Genomic DNA, 22,833 nt, shown 5'->3' with positions numbered 1-22,833 from the left:
CAGTGAACAGACAAAAGGACAAAAATTTCTGGCCTCATGGAGCTGACATTCTGGTGAGAGAGGCAGTTAATCAATACAATAAGTAGGTAAGCTATATGATCTATGAGAAATAAAGGAAGGGTAGGGGGATGGGGAGAGAAATGGCAATTTAAAATAGAAAGGGCAGGACAGACTTCAATGTAAAGGTGATATTTCAGTCAAAACTCAAAGGAGATCAGGGCGTCGGCCTTGTCGATGTCTAGAAGGGCCATCTGAGCTCAGGGAACAGGCAGTGCAAAGGCCCTGGGGCAGGAACATGTTTGTGTGTTTTGAGCTCTAATGTCTGGACTTGAACTCTCACCCTGAGGGAGCTGGGAGGCATTGAAGGACTGTGAACAGAAGTGTGACAGGAACTGATTTATGCTTTAACTGGACCACTCTGGGATCTGGGAGGAGCACAGATTGTAGGGGCCAGAGCAAGAGTTGACTTAGGAAGACCAGGGGGGATGGCGACTGCAGTTACCCAGGTGGATCAGGGTGGAAGCTCAGAGGAAGGGAGAAGTCAGGTTCTGGACGTATTTTGAAGATAGACAGGATTTGCTGATAGACTGGGTGGGTGGGGGAAGAGAGTCAAGGGAGACTTCAGGGCTTTTGATCTGAGTTTCGGAAGGCAGGAGCCGCTGTTTACAGGGGCAAGAAGGGGATCAGGAGCTCAGCTTTGGACGTTTGGCATTTGAGATGCTATTAGACCTCTAAGTGGAGATGCTGAGTAGGAGGAAATAGTCCTGTCCCCAGCTGAGAAGAGAGATCTGGGCTGGACACAGCGCTGGAAACCGTGCGGCAGCTGTGAACCGCATGTGCCTGGTGAGCACTTGAAACACAGCCAGTCCGACTGAGATGTGCTCTCGGTGTAAAATGCACACCAGATTTCAAAGGCTTAGGGTGGAAAAAAAAAAAAAGTAAAACAGCTTATTAATGATTCTTTTCCACTGATGAGTGGAAATTATCATATCTTGGATACATTTGGTTAGATAAAATACAGTATTTACATTCATTTCACTTTTTTTTTTTACTTAAAAAAACGTGGCTACCGAGAAAATGCTTCGTTGTCTAAGAGGCTTGCATGATATTTCCATTGGACAGTGCTGGTCTAGATGCTGGTTAAAAGGTGTCAGTGCGGGGCGCCTGCGTGGCTCAGTCGGTTAGGTGTCTGCTTTTGGCTCAGGTCGTGATCCCAGGGTCCTGGGATGGAGCCCCGCAACGGGCTCCTTGCTCAGCAGGGAGTCTGCTTCTCCCTCTCCCACTCCCCCTGCTTGTGTTCCCTCTCTCGCTGTCTCTCTCTGTCAAATAAATAAATAAAATCTTTTTTTTTTAAAAAAAAGGTGTCAGCGGGATGGGGTCGCTGTGGGAGTGAGTGTGGTGGAGCAGAGACCCAAGAACATGCCGCGGATCGCGGATCCTCCAAGGTGGAAGCATTTGAGGCAGAATCGAAAAGGAGGCCAGAAGAAGCGATGAGGGAGGTTGGAGGAAGAGCAGGAGGGGGCTGTCCCAGAAACAAGGGCTGGAGAGCTTCTGGGAGCAGGGAGACCTGCCCAGGGGCCAGGGCTAACCATTGGAGTTGGCAACCTGATCACCAGTCGACAAGAACATTTCATTCCTATGGTATTCCCGAATTCCTACAACTGCTGTTGGCTGGAGTTACAACAATGAATAAGGCGAGCTGGCCCCTGCCCTCCCCAGCTCACCATGTAGCTTTGGGGGGGGTTGCAGAAAGGGTCCCCAAATAATGAGCTGCCAGTCACCTGGAGGAAAGGTGAGGGAGGAGAGCCAGAAAAGTCCAGAACTAAGGTGCGGAGGCCCTGCCCTGAGGGCTTGGGAGAAAACCCCCATCCCTGAGTCCAAAGCCACCCATCCCCCTCCCCCCCTCCATAGACCCTGGACAAAGGCAGAACAGGAATATCCTGCTAGGAGCTTTTCAGGGGTAGAGACTCCTCCTAGCATTCCTAGAAGAAGGCAGGATTTGAACTCAGGGCTCTCTGGCCCCAAAGCCTATGTCTTCAACCACTCTCCTCCCTGCCCGGATGTCCATGGGGATGTGGACAGTGACAACAGACTCTTCTCTCTGTGATAGCTCGGAGCTCTTGGGCTGCAGAGTCCCCAGCTCTGTCTCCACAGCCGGCCCCCAGCACTGCAGTACTTTCTGCTGAGTTCCCCTTGGGGAGTCCCTGCAGCCTTAGTTTGCCCATCTGTCTAATGGACCAATCAAGCAGGAACAGCACATTAGTGACCGCACCACACTGCCCGTTGTAGACAGAGTCAGCTGGGAGGCTGAAGCCGGACCATGCAACGGCAGGTGTTTTGGAAGCTGGCCCCCCGGGGAGGAGGGCAGAAGAACTGGCTGCAAGGTCACTGAGGGAGGGCAGGCACCGGGGCACTGGGGCAGGCACGGCCCCCGAGTCCCTCCGTGGCCTGGGTCCCAAGAGTTCTGAGCTCCATTTCGGTGCCCCTGAAGGTCAGGCAGCCCTCTGGCCCCCGCTGCCCCCTCCTGCCTCTGACTGTCCCCTCTGCACTGGATAAACAGCACCTCCGCCCGCCTGCCTCCTCAATCCCTCACGCTTCACCAGAATTAAATTCATCATTCATTTTTTATGGTTTATACATGGTGTAATTTATGTTTTCAAATATATTGAGGTCACACTTTAGCAGAAAAAAAGTATTTCACGTTGAAATTGAAGGCATGTGTGTTCCATTAAATGGGGATGTTTGGGATAATTTTAAAAGGCTAAAAGTAGTAGAAAGTAACATTAAAATAAAATTTGAGAGATGTAATTACCCCTAATCGCACCATAAAATAATCAATACTGCATTCCATTATTTCTGACTTCCCTAGTTATAGCTTTTTTTGTTAAGCTCTTGAATATTGATGAGGTGAAAGGGTCGTGTCTTCTGGCGGAGGTCTGATGGAGGTGGGATTAAGGTGGTGTCCTCTCCGATTATTCCGTGGAGACCCGTGAATGCTGCTCCTTCTCAGATGTGAATCCCAGGGGGCAGCACCAGGCTCCCTGATCTCCCGTCCAGTGCTCTCCCGGACAGCTCTTCCCACATGGGGCCTCGTGGGGAAGCCAGGGGGAGGCCATGGAGGCAGGCCATGTTTCTCTGGGCTATATTTTTGGAGCACTCACTGTGTGCCAAGTCTGTGCAAGCCACGTGGATGTATCAGCTCACTACCACTTAAGCAGCTTTCTGCAGTGGGTGTCGGCGAGTCTCCCCACTTTACAGATGCGCACACTGAGGCTTAGGGGGCTAGACTTACCAAGGGGTTAGGCTGAGAGGTGGGGATGCCGGCAGGAGGCTACAGGGGTGCTGAATGCCCCCGGGGAAGGATGACTCTGTGCCAACCTCAAGGACAGTTGTCACTGGCCACAGTGGTGTGGATTTAGCCAGAAAACCTCTGGTTCCCTTTAGGACACCTGAGAATTTCCATCCCTTCCTTACAATTTAGATAACGGCTTCACCTCTCTGAACCTCCATGTTTTCATCTGGAAAATGGGAATAATGTTAGAATGCCCTTCACTAAGTGTGTGGTTTAAGGGAGCTCATGCTGAACGCGGTACAAGGCACATGGGAAGTGCCAGTCAGCAGTAGCTATGAGGGTATTGGTGACACTAATGAAGATGTCACTTCTTTTCCCGGGCCTCAGTTTCCCCAGGTCTAAAATGCTCTGGGTGGGGCACTTGAACTGGACAATGGAAAGGCCTATCTCTCTCCGACATTATGTGTTCTATGATCTATGCACCAGGGTTCTGCCATGTGGGGGAGAGACTCCAGCCTGTGTGCCAGACCACAGAGGGCCCTCAGAAGTTTATCTCATCCAGCCCCCACACTCCCACAGGGTTACGTGTCTGAGGGGTTGCTCCCCAATCCCTCTTCCCCCCACCTTAAAGAACCTGCGCACTTTTTTTTTAAGATTTTATTTTTTTATTTGAGAGAGAATGAGAGATAGAGAGCACGAGAGGAAGAGGGTCAGAGGGAGAAGCAGACTCCCCGCTGAGCAGGGAGCCCGATGCGGGACTGGATCCCGGGACTCCAGGATCATGACCTGAGCCGAAGGCAGTCGCTTAACCAACTGAGCCACCCAGGCGCCCCACTGCACACTTTTTTTTTAAGTAAACTCTACACCCAACATAGGGCTTGAACTCACGACCCTGAGATTAAGAATCTCAAGCTCTACCAATTGAGTGGCGGCAGGGGTGGGGGGGTGCCCTAAACTTGTACCTTTTTAAGCTGCAGATAATTTTCCTGGGGCTTAGGACTGAGCCCTATGACAGCCTACCTACATAATGAGAGCACCAATGTGGTCCTTTGGGCCCCTGAGCTGACCCTTCACACCTTCATGTCCAGCACCCAGACACTCTCATATCCAGCATATGTAGATATCCTTATATCTGCTATCAAGATATTTATGTGCCAGAATCAAGACATCTCCCTCCTCAGAATCCAGATAACTGTATGCTCGAGATCTGGACACCTCATAGCTGCATTATTCACAGTAGCTGAAAGGTGGCAACAGCCCAAGTGTCCATGGATGGATGGATGAGTGGATGGATGGATGGATTGGTGGGTGAGTGGATGGCAGGCTGGCTGGCTGGCTGGATGAGTGGATGGATGGTTGAACAAAATGTGGTATAACCATGTAATGGCATGTTATTCTGCTATAAACTGGAACGAGGTACTGGTATATGCCATGACACGGATGAACCTTGAAAACACGCTGTTCCATGAAAGAAGCCAGACACAAAAGGCCAGAGGTGCATGATTCCATTTATATGCAGTACGGGGACTAGACAAAGTCAGAGACCCAAAAGTAGAATGGTGGTTACCAGGGACTAGGAGCAAGGGGAAGCGGGAGTTAGGGTTTAATGGATACAGAGTAAGCAAATCCAGAAAAGGGAAATCCATAGAGACAGAAAGCAGATTAATATCTGCCTGGGGAAGGGGGAAACGGGGGAGTGACCACTTAATGGGTAGGAAGTTTCTTTTTGGGGTGATGAAAAAGTTCTGGAACTGGAAAGTCACATAACATTGTGAATGTACTTAATGTCACTGACTCATACACTTTAAAATGCTTACAATGTTACATTTCATGTTCTGTGGATTTCACCATAATTAAAAAAATTTTTTTAAATGTCTGGGCACCCCAGGGTCCAGTCCTGCGCCTGAGCCCAGCTCATGCTCTGTGCAGGGTTCTTGGTACTGGCTGCTCAGCCCCAGCACGTTGGAAGCCTGGGACAACAGGGAGCTGATGGGCAGCCTCCCTCACTGGGTCATTACCATTAATAATAAACAACAATAGAGTGTATTTTTAAAACTTTCCCTAATGGAGATTCCCAAGCAGCAACCAAAACACTCAGATTACCCATTGGTCCCCTAAAGATACTGACACATAAAAGCCGTGTGGACCAGGAGGGCTGGGGTGAGGTGGATGCTTCCTGGCATCTGGGCAGCGCCCCTCACTTATCCCTACCCCCCGCCTGCTCCCCCCCCCAGCTTTATCCAGAAGTACCAAGGACAAAGGCAAAGGAGGGGGGTCTTCTTTTTTTAAAATTAACATATGATACATTATTTGCTTCAGGGATACAGGCCTGTGATTCATCAGTCTTACACAATTCACGGAGGAGGGGGTCTTCTGTACCCTCCAGGTTCTCACCAATGCCTTGGCCCTTGGACTCAGCATTGTCCACAGGCTCTCTTTTCTGCCTGTCCTTCCAGAGGCTGTGCTCAGGGGTGGTGCGAGGGGACGCTAGGCCGGACACTGTTCGTTCTTAAATTTCATGCCACTGCTCAGCACAGAGCAGCCACCAGAGAGACCTTCCCTCAGGGAACCCCAGGCCAGGTGAGTCACCAAATTCCCAAGCCTCAGTTTCCCCACCTGTAAAGAAAGCAATGAGGGCACCTACCTCACTGGCTGGGGAGGGTTAGAGATGATGTGTGTGATGTCTCAGTGCTGAGCAAATAGTGATCATCATTCCAGACACGAGGCCAAGGCCTCCGGCCTGTGTGGCTCATGCTCTCCGAACTTCCCTGGGTCCACCTGGCACCCTGGCCAGCCGGTGCCCCTGCCCCACTGGGCTCTGTCGTGACGAGGCCCATCTTGATATGGACCACCTGTTAAAACGCTTACTCACATGGCTTGTCAAATGACCCTCCTGGCAGCCCTGGTTGGGAAGGACTGTTGCCCCATTTTACAGATAGGGAAACTGAGGTCCATAGAGGCAGAGAGCTTGCTGGATGGGGGTTTCAAAAGCAGTACTTCAGAGCTAAGAGCCATTGTTCCAAACACTATGCAATGACTGAGTTGGAGTAGCAGGGTCCCAGCAATTATGCAATCTCTGCATACATTTTTCTGGAGTGAAGACACATAGCTCACCAGATTCTCAAAGGGATCAGAGACAGACCTCTGGTTAAGTCCCAGCTCCTCCACTTCATGACTCTGTGAGCCTTGGCCAAGTCTCTTCTCCCCCCGTGCCTCAGTTTCCCCATGTTTTCAAAGTAAGCGTTTGAACGGAAAATTCTCTGAGGCCCCTCGAAGCCCTGCCATTCATTCCTTGGATCCTCCCATTGGATCCTCTCCCGCCCCCCTGTTCCCCCACCCTCACCCCTCACCCTAGTCCTGGCCCCCTCCCCCCGGCCTCGGGAACAGCCATAGGCCCCAGCCAGCAGGCACACCCGGCTAGGAAGAGAACCGGTTCTTGGCCAGAGCATGTCAGGGAGAAGGCAGCTGGCCCTCAAGAGCTCTCTGTCACCTTGACCCCAACACTGCCTGCCCAGTTTTCCTCTGAGGTCAAGAAGGGCCCCAGCCAGACCCTGTCCAGAGGCCCCGGGGCCCCTCACTGACCCCTGAGCCAGCCACAGCCCACCCACCCGGCGAGATTTAATTGGTTTCAATTGACAAGCATAACAAGAAGGCTCTTTAAGGAAGCTTCGGAAATGGAAGGGAGGCCATTAGGAAATTTACATTTGCGAATATGATGTTTAATTAGCAATACCAATAAATTAATAGGAGAATCTTGCTGCGGTTCTGGGTTCATAAAACACCAGCCTCGGTCGGCAGAAGGGGAATGCGGCAGCCCGAGGCCGCCTGAAGGGGGAGGACCAGGCCATGGGCGCATCCCCCGCGCCCCAGCGCCCTGCACCCCCAAGCCCGTCCGTTGACGTTGACAGAGTGGGGGGTGGGGTGAAGCCAGCACCGACTGAGGGACTGGGAGCTTGTGAGTTCATATCCTGGCCCAGCCACCGGCTCCTCGGAGAAGTCACTCCATTCTGAGCCTCCAGGTCCTTGTGTGTCCGGTGGGGACAGTGACGATAGCGTATGGATAAGTAATGTGGGTCGAGGCACATGGAACAGAAAGAAGCTGGTACAGAATAAGACTTAGTTCCTGTTGCTGCTTCTGCTAACATCATTATTGATGGCTAACAAATGAGAAGCACCCGGCGTGGAGGGAGGACTTGATAAATATGAGGTATTTATATGAGGCTTTTACTTTTCCTGTTCGGAGCCCAAGCTGCTCTTCTGGGCTCCTGGGCACTTGGGACGGTTGCCCCGATGGCACTCTTACCCCCCCGAGCTGGCCCCCTTGGCGTCACTGGCTCTGTACAGGTCAAGGCACATCTTGCTTATTGCCCTACCCCCTGCCCACAGCAGGCAAACACATTTGTAAACAAACACGGGATACCCAGCTCTGACAGGTGCTTCCCCCACTTCCAGACTGTGAATGCCTCCTGAGGGCTTTCGGTTTTGCTCCCACCTCTCCCCAGGGCTGTCCCCGGACGGCTACCTATCTTCCCACCTGCCGGGCCTAAGGCACCATCTTCTGCCAGGAGCCAGGCTTCTCCGCCTCCCCAAGCATGCCAGTGCCCTCCTGCCCCTAGGCCTCTGTGAATGCAGGGCTTATCTCCAGGTGGCCTTCTCTGGCTGATAAACTTCTGCTCCTTTGCAAAGGCCCAGCCCTACCAAGCCCCCTCAGACTCCAAGTGAGCATCAGAGTCAGCTCTGGGGGCTGGGAAACAGGAAGCTTTAGTCACCTGACCTCCCCCTCTTCTCTGCCACCACCACGGTGCCCAGCACTTGTAACGGGGACCTGCCGGTCAGTCCTTATTCAAAATAGCTGGTGCATGCACCCCGATGAGCCTGTCCTCTGGAGGCTCAGATTACTCTACCTTTCATGGGTCCTGAAAGACCCCCTCCATGCCTCCTCTCAAGGAAAACCTTTTCTGGCTGTTTCTCCAGCTTCCATGTTCCCACCTCACTTGGTTCATTCCTTCACCACCATGTTTTCCAGTGCCCTGTAATAATTTGGCTCGTGGTTGTCTCTTGCCCTAGGACTTGGCTCAGAACTGAGCCTTCCATCTCTAGCCCTTTCTAGGAATAGAGCCTGCTCTGCCCAAATGGATAAATAAGCAGATGAATAAATCCGGAAGTGGGGTTAAATGTTGCCTCCTCCAAGAAGTCCTCCCTGACTATCCTAGCGCTATTTGTATACGTTGCATGTGTTTATTGTCTCTCCCACCAGATTGTCAGCTCCTCAAAGACAAGAACCTTCATGTTTTGTTTACCATGGCTTTCCTGGCATCTTTCCTGGAGCTTGTCACATGGCTATACTAATATGCATTCACTGGATGAATGAATGAATGAATGAATGAGGGACTGTGTGAATGAATCAATGACTGATGAGAGTGAATGAATACATGAGCAAGAGAATGAATGGATGTCATCATGAAGGACAGGTGGAAAGAGCTTCCCAGGGCTGGGGGCAGAGCCCAGTTTCTCCTGAGCCCCGACCCCCACCAGGATCTTGTTTCCCCAACTGTTTATTAGGTTGTGTAAAGTGCATAGAAAACACGACAATAATTAAAGCAGACACAACAACAGGTAATTAATTGCATTTCCAAAATTTGATCCATGCATATGAATGAATGGGAGGTCACAGATTCATTCACAGAAGTGTCCCACACTCCTCTATGCTCTGCAGGGAACAGAGGCGGGGGGTCTTTGCCAGGTAGAGCTCCCAGAGGTGGGGAGGACATCCCTGGGGAGGCCATCTCTTCTTCCTCACCCCCTTGGTTTGGCCTTAGCTCCACAGGTGAAGGTGAGGGAGAGATGATGCAGGGAAGATGTGGCAGGAGGGATGCTCCCAGGGACTCGCAGCCCTGGGAAGTCTGGTGGCAACTCCCCCGAGTTTGGGGGAGGTGACCAGTAGCTGAGCTTGGAGCAGGGGATGGGTCCTCAATCCAAGTTCGCTAGCCTCAGGACAAGACCCTGGGGTGCTTGCTTCAAAATGCAGAAGCTCACATCCTCACCTGAATATTCTGAGTCAGGAGGTCTGAATGCGCCTATGTCCCTGCTTAAAGCAAGCTCTCCAGTCATTCTGGAAGCCTTGGGAACTTCTCGCTGGCTAATCTCAGGCAGTCCCTCAGATCCTCAGTCCAGAACTGCCCTCTCTCCTCACTACCCGCCATGAGCATCAGAGGGAGGACAGAGTCTGGACCAGAGGACAGGTGTCCTGGAGTGCAGGATGATGGAGGGGGCAGGGCTGCTGGCCTAACACAGCAACACCGTATCAGGTACCACAGTCAGAGGAGCTTTGGAGCACAGGGGACAGTGGGGGATGAGACCCCTCTAGGCCCCAGAACAGTCTCTGACTCACGATTCTGCTAGGAAAATGTCCCCTCCTCCAGGAAGCCTTCTCAGCCCCCAGGCTAATTGAGTACCCCATCTTTGGGCTTCTAAACAACCAAGGGAACTCCCCCCACTCTCAGCACTAATTCTCTGGAAAAGCAGGCTTCCTCTCTACCCTCCAGCAGGGTTAGGGCTGGGTCTGGCCATCTCCGACTCCAGAGCCTCGGTATGGCCCAAGGTGGGCACTGATGATGACAAGTGTGGCTGGGCCCCGTCATATCCTTCAGCCTGTCCCAGAATGCACCTGCTGCTTTTATAGACAGTCCCCATCACTCTGACTCAAACACCCCAAAGACATCTCTCTGGCCATAGGAGCAAGCTTGGCTCCCGTGCCCCTCAACCAACAACAGATAGAAGTTGGTGGATAAATACCCCAGCCACCCTGGGACAGTCCTGAAATGGGCTCTAGTCTGTGCAGGGTCCCCGGGGGAAGTGAACCCCAGTTGCCCACAGCAGTGACTGCACCTGGGCCCCCCTTCTCCGGCCTATCTCCCCACTCGCTCACTGTTCTCCCTGGGGAGACCTCCCAAATGTCACCCAGCCAGATGGTTGGTCTACTTTCGGGGAAGCCCAAACTGAAAGAGCAACCCTAGGAGGACCCCTGCTTACTAACCAGAATTCTCCCCGAGGAGGCTAGGTTGCCCTACAAAGCCCTGTTCATCCCTCATCTCACTTGGCCCATGCAAGGCCCTGTGAGGCCAGCACTGCTTTCCCTCCCATCTTTACAGATGAAGAAAGCCAAGCACAGAGACGTCAGACTCCTCAGCTGAGCTAACAGAGCAGAGCAGAAGGAAGCCAGGGACTGGAACCCAGGCCATGCTTGAAGGAGCAAGAAGATTCCAGGGTGAAGGTTGCTTACGGGTTGTCTTCACCACCCTGAATTGTTGTTCTCTTAAGAGCCAAGACTGTTCGTGAAGTTCCCGGGTGACCATATATTTCCCATGTGTGGTGTTACCAGTCTGGGCCCCGGGACACTTGAGTTTGCAACCCGTTTCTAGTGACCCAGACCAAGTGCTGGCCCAATTCAGAGGGCTGGTGGTCCAGCTCAAGGTTCAAGTCTGACCTCTGCAGTTGGGGTCCAGGACACAAAAGGGCTCTCTGGGTGGAAGGATGGAGTACTTCCTCCCTGCTCCAGGTCTCCCGCTCCATTCTAGCCTCAGGCTCTGTAGAGCCTAAGATTGAGTTCAGATCTGCTGTGTGATCTTGGGCTTGTGACTGTACCTCTCTGAGCCTCAGTCTCATCATCTGTAGCATGCAGATGGGGCTTGCAGTCCTCCTTTGCAGGGTGTTGCTGGGACTAGAGATCCCAACACGTGCCAATCTTTCAGCAGGTGCTCAACAGATGGCCTGGAGATGTGACCCAGAGGCCCAAGGTCCCAACCTCTGGAATGGCTGCCCCTCCCTTCTGGCTCACTGAGGCTGGACTGTGGGGCAGGCGACAGACAGCAGGACCGTCTGGGCGAGTGGGGCTTTCAGTAGAATCTGTTCCCAAGGTCCCCACGGGCCTGCATGACTGGGAGCTAAACCAGCTACTGGAAAGCTCAGCCAAGACCTCTGTTCCCCTTCTCATTACCCGCTTGTCAGGGGGAGGCAGTGGGCCCAGAGCGCAGGCAGTCATGGCTGTGCACCCCCAGAGATCACAGCCATCTTGGGGGACACTCCAGCCCTGGCAGGGGCCCGCTCTTGATGATCACCCTTGGCCTGTATCCTCTGCCACCTGACTTTTCCAGGCGAAGGGCAGCCAAGAAGGTCCATTACCCCCCAGAAAGGAGCCCCCAAGGAAGACACCACCAGAACCCGTGTTCTAAATTGACAGATGCCCTCAGGTACACAGTGGACTTTCCTGTACTTCATTTTAACTTTTTTTTTTTAAAAAGGTATCTCAATGTTCTAAATGTTCTACAGAAACTTGGAAACACTTGTGAAATTGTTTGCACTATTTTTTAAAATATCATTAACTTAATCAGATAATTATATATTTGATATTTACCATGAGCTATAAGAGACAAAAACGTCACCAAATCAGTTGTGCTAATTTTTATAAATGAATTAAGTCACCTCCTCTGCTCTCTGCTGCCTTCCAGCTGGTCCTTCCCCGAGGCTGCACGCCTGGCCCGGGCCAAGTCCTGGTGCAGGAGCCCCGGGGTGGGTGGGAGTGGGCTTCCCCATCCTCCCCCCACCCTCCCCCCACCCCGGGATCACGACCCTGGAGGCCCCAGGCGCTGCGCAGCCCGCCCCGCCTCCTCCCCAAACTCGGTTCCCAGTCTCGGGGTCGTTGGAGGCTGTCCCCCCCTCCAGACACGGAAGGAGGGAGGGCGAGCGCTGGGCGGCTGGGCCGGGGGAGGGAGGACGGCGGCGGGCAGGGAGACCTGCCGAGTCCTCCTGGTGCAGGCTCGGTCCCCGGGCGCGGCGGGGCCGTGCCCCGCGGAGCCCGCGGCCGCCGGTAGGGGGCGCCTTGGTCATGCATTATTCATCGCCGAGCCGCCCGCCGCCCGCGCCGCCGCCGCCTCCCTCGCTTTCCCCGCGCGGGCTGCGGGCTGCGCGGAGGAGCGGGAGCGCGGAGCCTTCACAATATTGTGGCAGCTCCGCGAGTGACGGCTCAGGGGAGGCGGGGGTGCGCAGCCTGGGCGGCGGGCGGCGGGCGGCAGCGGGAGCGGGGGCAGGGAGGGGTCGGGGGTGGGGGCGATGCTGGGTCACACGGCCTAGAGGGGGCTCAGGCGAGGATGGTGTGTGGTTTCCCGCACGGGCAGAGCTTTTAGCGTCCATCCATCCGTCCGTCCGTGCATCCATCTGTCCATTCGTCTCTCCTTCCTTCCTTCCTTCCTTCCTTCCTTCCTTCCTTCCTTCCTTCCTTCCTTCCATCAAGTCAACCAACACCTATGGGAGCATCTGCTCTGTGCGAGGTGTAGGGGCCATAAGGGTGAACAAGGTAGGCAAGGTCCCTATCCTGACAAAACTTAATCTCCAAGTGGGGGGCCGGCGGGGGGGCGGAGAGAGATAAAAAGCATGTAAGCGCATAATTAAGATAATTCCAGATAGTGACAAGTGCTTTGAATAAAACAAAACACGTAGGCTTGATAGCAAGTGTGTGTTGGGGGCCGTTTAGGTGGTCGGGCGTGGGGGGCTTCTGCGAGAAGGTGACATTTGTGTAGAGGCCTGAAGAATGGCCTGCATGAGCCTGACCTTGGCTAGTCCCTGGGCCTCTGGAGTCTGTCTCTCCTTGCCCCACCTCTGGCCTTCTAGGGGTGCTATAGAGAGGTCAACCCCCCACCATCCCGAGAAACAGGGAGAAGGGTGAGGCCCTGAGGGGGCCCAGGGCTCAGTCGGGAGGGCACCCCTTCCCAGCCTTCCCCTGGGCTGTGGGCACTCGCTGAAGCCCGGGCAGGAGGCCAAGCAGCCAGGCCTGGAGCAGGGGCATCGGTGTTGAAAGGTGCCCCCTCCCCACCCCTGCACTGACCCTGGGCTGGGGAGCCTCAGCGTGGAGCCCTCCAGGAGGGTCTCACCAACCCCGCCCCCACCTGCTGGCGGCCTCCCAGGTCCCTGGCTGGCTTTGGGCCCTCGGGCAGGGGGCATGGAGGGCGTGGGCTCGGGGTCATCGCCAGCATCGGATTTCCTTTCACTTGTGCAAAGACTCGTTGACGCCTGAGCACATCAATATCCTTAATGACAGTGAGAGGAGCCGGACTGCAGACGCCCGAGCACCACACACCCCCCGCCCTCTCGCCTCCCCCCTGCCTCTTCCTCTTTTTCTCCCTCATTCCCTGTGTCCTCTCTCCCTCCTTTCTCACATGCCTGTCCCTGTCTCTCCTCTCCTTTCCCCTCTCCCGTCCTGCTGTCTTTCCTCTCTTCTATCCTTGCTGCGGGTCTCGCCTCCCCTCCCTCCCCTCCCCTCCTCTCCCTCTCCTTCTCCCCCTCCCAGGACCCCACGGCTCTCCCGCATTCACAAACTTTCACCCCGCAGCTCAGGGGGCCCCAGCTGGGCCAGTCCGCCTGTGTGTCTGTCCATCCCCAGCTGGGCCCCGACGCCTTCCCAGGAGACAGCCGAGGGGAGGCAGGGCCTGGTGCAGTGGGGCCCAGGGAGAGGCTGCCTAATCCTGCAACCACAGCCCCCCCCCCCCCCCCCCCCCCCCCCCCCCGGCACACACACACTCCGGCTTGTGCCTTTTGCCCAAAGGCACACGAGCTTCTGCCTCCCTCTACCCCAGCACTGGGAAATTAAAAAGCCAAGTTTGGGTGTGGGGTGCCGTGGGAGAGGGGAGAGTTTTGGGGAGGATTTTCTGTTTTGTATTTTTTATGACCATATATAATTTCGCATTTCTCCCCTCAGCCCCTGCCTCCTTGGCTCCCAGATGTGTCCCACATTGAAGAATTATCTCTCCTCCCCAGAGTGAAATAAATGCAATCAATATGAGTATTGCTCTCAGGGCCTTGAAATATTACATTAATGTTCCATGTGGTGACATTTTAGCTGGAATTTTCAAATACATTATGATGGTTCAAATTAATATTTATCAGATCAGCTTTTATATTTTGCAAAAGAGAGAGAGAGGGAGAGAGGGAGAGAGGGAAAAGGAAAGACAGAGAGAGCATTATTAAAATACAAAATGCAGATCAAGTCTGAAATCGATGGTCCATTTTCCCAGCACTTTCCAGGGGCTGTCTTTAGCTTTCTGGGTTTGTTTTTAAATTTATTGGTATTTCAGGCAAATCTATTGGGCTCCCTTGGCCCCCTGGTCGGCCTCCCTCCTAGCTCCCTCTTGAAGGCTATGGGCCCCCTTCCTTTTTTGTCTTTCTCTCTTTATTATCCTGAAATGTAAATTACGACATTAGCCGGGTCCTTATTTTTTTTTAAACTCTCCGATGATTAAATCTGCTACACGACATCCTTGTCCTTTCTATAAATTAAATCATCTTGGCTTTGCACCTCTAGCTCAGGGCAGCCGTCGCCCGGGTGTCGAGGCACGGGGCAGCTGCCACTGAGGGCTGGGGTCCTTGTCCACCCCCGGGAGCGCACACCCGGGGAGCCTTTGTGGGGGGCAGGGAGACCGCGGGCCTGGCTCCCCGCTTTTCTGCCAAACAGCAATGTGAACTGGAGGGAGGAGGTGGTAGCAAGTGTGCATTTCACTTTATTTCAGTCACTTCCAGACTGATTACTCTGTGAAGTGGAAAATCCAGGCAGATTAATGGTTTAATTCTCTCTTTTCTTTTGCGTTTTCCCCTCTGCCTCCTGTTTTGTTTGGTTTTGTTTCGCCAGCACCCCCCACCCCCTTCCTTTTGCATCTTCTTTTCCCCTCTCAGAGTTGCATTCGTAGACAGGCAGGCACTTGGGAGAGGGGGACCCGGGAGCCACGGAGCCACGGAGCCACGGAGCCACGGAGCCATGGCGTGGCTGGCCCCGGCATCTGGGAGACACTCCCAGCCCCACCCCAGCTCGACCTGGAAGCGGCAGGGTTAACAATGCCCCCTTGTGCCCTTCACTTTCCATTTCCTCCCTCAAGTTCTGAGTGAGAGTTTGCACCGGCAGGAGCGTTTCCTGTCGTGTGCACGGAGGTACACACGCGTGCATGCACGCGCTCAGCCCCCCCCTCCCCATGGCAGACCGCCCGCGTGCACGTGCAGGCGCACACAAACACGGCGGGCTCGGATCTGCGTAAAGAGAGCTGCCCTCTCCTGATGTGTCTCCCGCCACTGCTGATCCGGCCAAAAGAACGACAGGAAACTTAAAAAAGAAAAGGAGGAGGGATCGATTATTCGACCTGTACTTGAACCCGACTGAAAGAGATAAAGCAGAATTTTCAATAGGTCCCCTGCCCTTTACACCAGGAGGGAAAGAGGAGAAGAAAAACAAGAGATATTTATATGACAGCAGCTGCTGAAAATAGCATTTCAGAGCCATAAAAAAGGCAAAAAGAAATTCAATGGTAGAAAAGGCAAGAAACTCCTCGTCTGCTCCCCAAAAGGCGAAGCAGGCAGCGAGCGTCTCTCCGGCTGGAAATGCATGCATGCCTCCTATAGATCTGTTTGAAATTATACTTGTCATTGAGGGGGAATTTATGCTTCTATTGATCTGCAAAAGGAAAATATTAAATGGTTTGGTTTTGATCTTTCAGTGACCCCAAGGTCAAGGGTAGTAGCGGATTAGTATTCATAGAATTCATCACGGAATTGCAGCCTGCATCCACTTTATGCAAACACGCTCAAAACACGCCTGGTGAAGCAGGCAGCAAATGGCCAATGACAAGGAAAAAGCCAACGGCACCCCCCTCCGTGGGGCTCGCCCCCTTCCCACCCTCCGGGGAGGAGAAAAGAACAGCCAAGGGGTGAGTGCACGGATGCATGGATGGAGGACTCTCCTGGGCTTGCGGTAAAGGCACGGTTCCCCCACTGGGGCAAGTACAGAAGGAAGTTCAGAAGACCACCCACCGTGGGGATTATGGTGTGGGGCCCAAGACCCAAAACACGGAGCGTGGGGGAGGGCAGGCAGGTAGGAAGGGCCCCCCCGCCATCCCTGGAGCAGGATGTCCCCGGGAGGGCAGTGACCAGACACACGCACATGTGCACACGCACTCAGCTAGTGCAAGCCTAGGTCTTTCCTGAAGGGAGGAACATGATGTGCTGACCAAGCGCCGAGAGGTACACTGCTCTCCAAGGATATTGTTTCTCGTTTCCACGCAGAGGCGCGGCCTTAGTGGGAGGCGACCACGTGCCCAGCTTGGGGCGACAGAGAGGCCAGGCATGCGTGCTTCCCTGACCCAGCCAGGCCCTTCGGCTTCCCCACTCTCTTGGGGGCCGCGGGACCTGTGTCCAAACGTGTGTGCCAAAGGGACACTGGTGGAGCCCCTGGGGACAGGCCACAAACGCCCCTCCCCGCCCTGCATTCGGCACACAAGTGCCCTCTTCACAGAGTCTGTCCCCAGTGGTGGGAACATTTGGTCAGTAACAGTCACTTGCCAGTGAACTAAAAATAACCCACCCAGCGTATCCCTGCAATGGCAGGAATTCTGGCTGGCCCTGGTTCTGCTGGCTGGTCAGGGGGCCAGTGAGGGGCACAGATCCTGACTCCCGTTGGGGGCGGGAGGGGCAGACCTTGGCGGGGGTGTGGGGGGAGGCGACAGACATGACCATGCTTGATATCTTTATGGGGGTTCCAGCTCTCACGTGCTTTACCTGCATTCTCATCTCGCTTAAGACGACCGCAGCTCCGCAAGGCAGGGGTTGTTACTATCCCATCGTATAGATGAGAAAACTGAGCTCAGAGACGCAGAGTCAAGTGCTTCAAGTCTCAACTCTGTGCTGACACCAAAGTCCACTCTCTTAACAGCTCTGCTCTAGGCGCCTAGCACCGTTTGGGTGAACCCTGGGGTTGGTTCACATTTCAGGTTGGGGGAGAGTGTGGGACGGGGACAGGGGCTCAGAGGCCTTGGGGGGTTTAGGAGTTGTGAGGAGGGAGAGGGAGAGGGGCCCCGGCCCTGCTTCCTTGTCCCTGTGAAGGAGGACAGCGTTCTGCCTATTAATCATGTTTCATTTATATTAGCTTGACTCGATCTACTGTATATTTGAAATGGATTTAATTTTAGATCACGCACTATGGAAGGGGGCCAGTTTGGTGTAAGGAGCATTATGAATATTTTCCATAAGCTGGATATACATTACCCAGGGACAGATATACGAGCAGCAGCCCAGGGCTCCCAGCTGGGGGAAGGGGGCTGCTCTCTCCTTCCTCCCCCCACTCCCCTGCAGCCAAGGGGCACAGGGCTTTGGAGGGAGGCCTCTCTGCCCCCAGCCTTTGGAGGGTTGTGGGGGCATCTCAGCCCCATCTTTCTCCTGCCAGTGAGCTCATCTCCACTGACCTTGAAGCCGCTGCTTCTCCCAGCTCCAGGCCAAGTTGCAAGCCGGCAGGTGTGTGCAAGGAGGGAGGAACCCCCAGGCACGGGGCCCTGGAGCTGTGGGAGGCAGAAGGCCCAGCCTGAGGTACAGGAGAGGGGGTGGGATCAGAGGGGAGAGGGCCTCTGGACTCCCACCTTTAACTCCAGGCTCTGGTGAAGAAGGAGATAGCTCGGCTTCAGGCTGCTCGGCTGGTGAGTGGAAGCTTCCTGCTCAATCAAGCAGGGATGGGCAGGCCAGATTTAACCAACCCCAGGCCTCCCCTCCCCCAACCGTGGCCTGGGGGTAGGCCATGGGCCTTTTCCTTTTCCAAGGGCACTACAGCTAAGGGGCCCCTCTCCAGGAAGCTAAGGCTCACGGTGGGCAAAGGATAAGCCTATGGACACATAGTTGGGAAGCAGCTGAACTTAGTAACCTCCTGTTCTGCAGCGCTGTGTGCATGGGGTGGGGGGGGGGGGGGCTTCCTACCCATCCCCTGCCCACCCCCAGTCCCCGCCGTTAGCCCCATTTGGACAAGTGGGGTCTGTGCACTTGCACCTTCATGGTGCTTTCTGGATTGCTCAGGGCCCCCTACCCCACCCCTAGGGCTCCCACACCTGTTAGCTTAGTGCTGACCTTCCCACGGGGGAGCCAGGCCTCCTGTCATGCTTTACAGATTGAGGAAATTGAAGCTCAGGAAGGTTGTGACATTCGCATCCAAACGTGAACTTGTTCTGTCTCCCCACCCCCAAACTGGCCCCCACTGGCTTGTCCATCTGGGATCCCCAAGCGGCACCTCCCAAATCCGGCGTGCGTCCCTGCAGCACCCCCACCTCGCCAGGGCCAGCCATCCTGCAACAGTGTCTCCGTCGCCACCATCCCTCTCCTGGAACGCTGCAGGGCCTCCCAGAGTGTCCCCGAAGTCCCCTGCCAACTCCAGTCTGTTCTCTGCACGGTGGCCAGAGAGACCGTGTTAAAACTCATCACGGCTAAGTCGTATGCTCCTCCTGTACTCTTGGGGTTGATCCCAAATCTGTACACGTGGCCTAGACGGATCCTCAGGGAGGGGACCCTGCCAACTTCCCCAGGGTCACTCGCTCCTCTCCAGCTCCATTTCCGGCCTTTCCAGCTGTTGACCTACCATGTGCCATGGTCCCTCCATCACAGAACTTGGGCGCAAGCTGGTCCCTCTGCCTGGGTCCCTGCTCCTCCCACTTCACCTGCCTCCCTCCTTTTCAACCCTCAGGTTCTACTTCACCTTTCGGGAAGCCCTCTGATCCCACATACCCCCTCCCCCAATCCAGTCTAAATCAAACCCCACTTCTGCCTTTTGCGAATCTTACCTCCATAAGGGGGTCTCTGGGATCTGGCTGTCCACACCCAGCAGACGAGACTGGGCATGCGCAGGGCCCACGCCATGGGCAGGTACCAGCTGAACTCCCGTATTCACCACCATCCGCCCATCCATCAGCTCCTCCATCGACGAGGAATATAATACACCCGTCACCCACCTCAGCCTGGGCTGGCAGCCTTTCAGAAGTGGCATGCGACGCTTCCCTTATTCATTCTTAATTTAAGGTTTTGTGAGTTGTAATAACCCCCCTTTCCCCCAAATCACTGGGGATGGGACCTCCGTGTCAGCCCAGGCCAGGAGAGCTGAAGGGTAATTGCATTGCACGTATGCTAATGGTTGTCTGGAGAAGACAATGAACTGGGACGGGGGGCTTCTCTGTGCTCAGAGAGCCTGCAGGGTGGGGGAGCCCAAGCTGGGGTGGGGGAGGCTGCAGCCCTGAGCCAGCTGGGTGCATCTGGGGACTGCGGGGTCCACAGTCTACGGTAGAGGGGAAGCTGAGAGGGACTAGGGTCCCAGCCTAGAGGGTTTGACTGGGGACAGAAGGCCTGGAAAGGGGGTCAGAACATTTTTCTTCCTCCAACTCCTCATGCCTCACCACGGCACAAGCCGATCCCCTTTCCTGGGAGGAGACAGCCCCTTGGGAAGAAGGAGAATCTGGGAGGATGGACATGGGGGAGGCAGGGATCATGCAAATCCTGCTTCTGCCTCCCACAAGCTGGGTGACATTAAACAAGCCACTCAACCTCGCTGAGCCTCAGTCTTCTTGTCTTTGAAAAGTCTTCTTTTACTGGTACGTACCTCTAAGTGGGTCCATACGTGAAAAGAGACCATACATTAAGGTAAATTGTAGGGTGCTTGGTTCATGTAGATCTTCAACAGGTGAACTCATTGCTGAAGTTTTTATAACTATTCATCTGATATGGCTCTGCCCACAGCCTGTGGTGAGGTAGAGTGTGGGCCTCCTGGCTTCTTACCTGGAGGAGGAGTGCTCCCAGGAGAGAAGGAGAGTCTTGAGGCTCACGTGGCACCTCCTCAGGGAGGCCTTCTGCCGCCTCCTCTCCCGTTAGTCTCCCTGGGAGCATGCTTTCTGCTCCTTTACTGACCTTATCCCAGCTTGTAACTAAATATTTGTTTTCTTGCTTATTGTCTGTCTCTCTGTCTAGACTGTGGGTTTATCAGGCAGGGTACCTGGAATAGTGCCTGGCACATAGCAGGTGCTCAATGAATATTTGCTGAATGAAGGAGTAACTGAAGGAGGTCCATGCAGAAAAGTGGGAGGCAAAGGGTACATGGAGGGGGGATTCAAGGGTAGTGGCGGGCGGACTCCTGGACCCACCTTACTTCTGTCTTGGGCCTCGGGAGCAAACCCTGCTCTGCCTCATGGTCCTGTCCCCATTTGGTCACTGGAATGGACCTTTTTGGCCTCCCTGTGGATTCAGGAGCTGGTGTGAGGTGCTAATGGAGGGCGTGGGGTGGGGTGGAGGGCCCTTTCCAAGCTGGGTGCCCCCTGTGTCTCCTCCCAGGTTCTTCCCTCGCTGCCTGCCCGAGGCCACGCGAGGTGTCTAGGCCCTCTCACCTCCTGGCAGGCTTCTCCCCCAGCCCCTGGGGCTGAAGGTTCCCCAGCACAGTTCAGCTGTCCCTCCTCAGGGTCTAAACGGTGGTCTGACCACCCCCTTCCCCAGGAAGGCTGCAGCCCTTGAACAGAGAGCCGAAGCCCAGCGTTTCAGGTAGGTTTTGCAGGGTGCTGGGGGCTTTTGGGGAGCTCATGATAGTGGCCAAGGAGGGTGAGGAAGAAACTTTGGCAGTGTCCCCTCCCATGGCCCCAATCCCTCTGCCATGGTCCACTGGTGCCAAGTCACCCACATCTCAGGGCCTCCCCAACTCTGGCAGCAAGCAGAGGCCAGAGGCCGGCAGCCCACTCACAGCCCAAGCTACGAGGTGTCTGGGCCAGGCCTGCCTGGGCCCTGGGTGGACGAGGCACATGGGCCCGAGGACACTTGTGATGCTTGAGAGCTGCCCGCTCTACCCCACGGGGCCCTCAGCAAGGGCCAGGCTGAAGTGCAGCTCCTCTCAAAAATTCCGTGTTGTGAGGCTGTGGGAGAAAATAGATCTGATGGGGCTGAGCTGGAGAACGGGCCTTCCAGCTTATGGGGGGCCCTGTGCTGGGGGGACTGGGGGTTCTGCGACAGACAGGAGGGAGGAGTGGGGGAAGACAGCCAGACACAGAGGCAGAGAAAGACGAAAAGAGACAGATTTATCTAGGAAAAGATGTGGGGGCGGGGAGCAGAACCAGGGACACGGCAGCAGAGCCAGAGGGACTCCGAGAGAAGCAGGGAATGACCACAAGTGACTCCTCAGACACAGACAGACCCACGATGAGGGAGACTGAAGCAAAGACGCCAGAGTGTGAGGCCAGCGGGGAGCGTGTGTGCGTGTGCAAGGCAGACAGAGAGACACAGCGAGGGCCGGGGCTGCGGCGAGGCACAGAGCAGTTTGGCCAATACTTCAAATCTGATGGAAAATTGAGGCGGGGGCAGGTGTTTTGCATCCAAGAGAATGCATGTCCTCCTCATGTTACCGTTCCCGAGAGTCTGTGATCACATGTGTGGGGTGTGCACGCATGGGAGTGTGTGATGGTGCGCAGGGGGGGGGGGGGCAGGGCTCAGTTTCCCCCACAGCTGTCCCTGTGCCCCCTTGGTGAGGACTCTGTGTGCAGATGGCCCCGGCCGGAGGGCTGCGGGGCCGGGATGGGTGGGCCGCCAGACGCACGCCCTCACCGGGAGCCATCAGCAGCCAAGGACCAGGCAGGCAGTGAAAGTGAACTGTAGAAGGGCCACTTCTCTGGCCTCTGTTCACTTGACACTCTCTAACCCAGAAGCCACCTGTTCAGCCATCAGTCACCCAAGGAAAACACAGCTTTCCTGAAACTGGGAATTGGATAGACAGTCCTGGGAGGGGGTGCATGTGGGGGAAATGCCTGCTCTCTGCCACTTCCAGGGGGCCCTTCCCTGGGCAAGGCAGGGATGGGCCGGAGGCCTGTGTCTGGCCTGAGAGTAAAAACCAAAAAACCGAAAAACCAAAAACAACAACAACAACAAACAACAACAAAACCAAAAAACCCAACAAACTCCACCAAAAACAAAAACCAAAAACTTCCCAATTTGGCACCAATGTGACGCATTTGGGAGGCTCTGAGAGAGTGGGGTGGGGACCCAGAAGTGCCCACTTTAGGGTGGCATAGCAAGGGCTGTGCCCTGGGGGAGCAGCTTCATGAGCTGTGTGTCCCTGGGTGGGGATGGAGCAAGGGCAGGCGTGGGGTGGGGGTGTCCATGGAGCCGGGCTGGGCCTTGGGGGGCAGGCAGGGCGGCCGAGGCCGGGGAGGAACCTGGGCTGGAGACAGGCCTGGGGCTCTGCCCAGCGGCAGCACCGGGCCAGGAGAGGCCCCCGCCTTGTCCCTCCCGCCCGCCCCCCCCCCCCCCCGTGCCCCGCCTCGGGTAGCTTGTTAATTTCATCGTTTAGCCCGTTTATGGAGTTCCCAGTTGCTGTTGCTTTTATAAACAAGCATTTTGGTGACCTTCCCCTCCGGACATCAGCTCCACAAGAATCCCGAGCCCTGAACATTTATAAATAAGCCTTCTCTCAAGTTCCACAACAGGTGTGACCTCTCCCCCGCCCCCCTCCTCTGTCCTGTCCGAAAACTGAACAGTTTCAACAAGCAAAGGGAAGCCGCCCAGGCTGTCTTAAAGGGGTCGAGTGGAGGCCATGGTGCGCGTGGCTGCAAGGGATACTGGCTTGCCTCTTCCTGCACCTCCCCCGGTGGAGGGTCCCAGGGGAGAGGGCCAGGCCGGTGGGCAGTTGAACCCCTGACCCCACTTCCCCAAACACCCCAGCCTGGAGACTG

The sequence above is a fragment of the Zalophus californianus genome, chromosome 4 (genome assembly GCF_009762305.2).
Source record: "Zalophus californianus isolate mZalCal1 chromosome 4, mZalCal1.pri.v2, whole genome shotgun sequence".
In the NCBI taxonomy this organism is placed as follows: Eukaryota; Metazoa; Chordata; class Mammalia; order Carnivora; family Otariidae; genus Zalophus; species Zalophus californianus.
Note: the sequence above shows the minus strand (reverse complement) of the source record.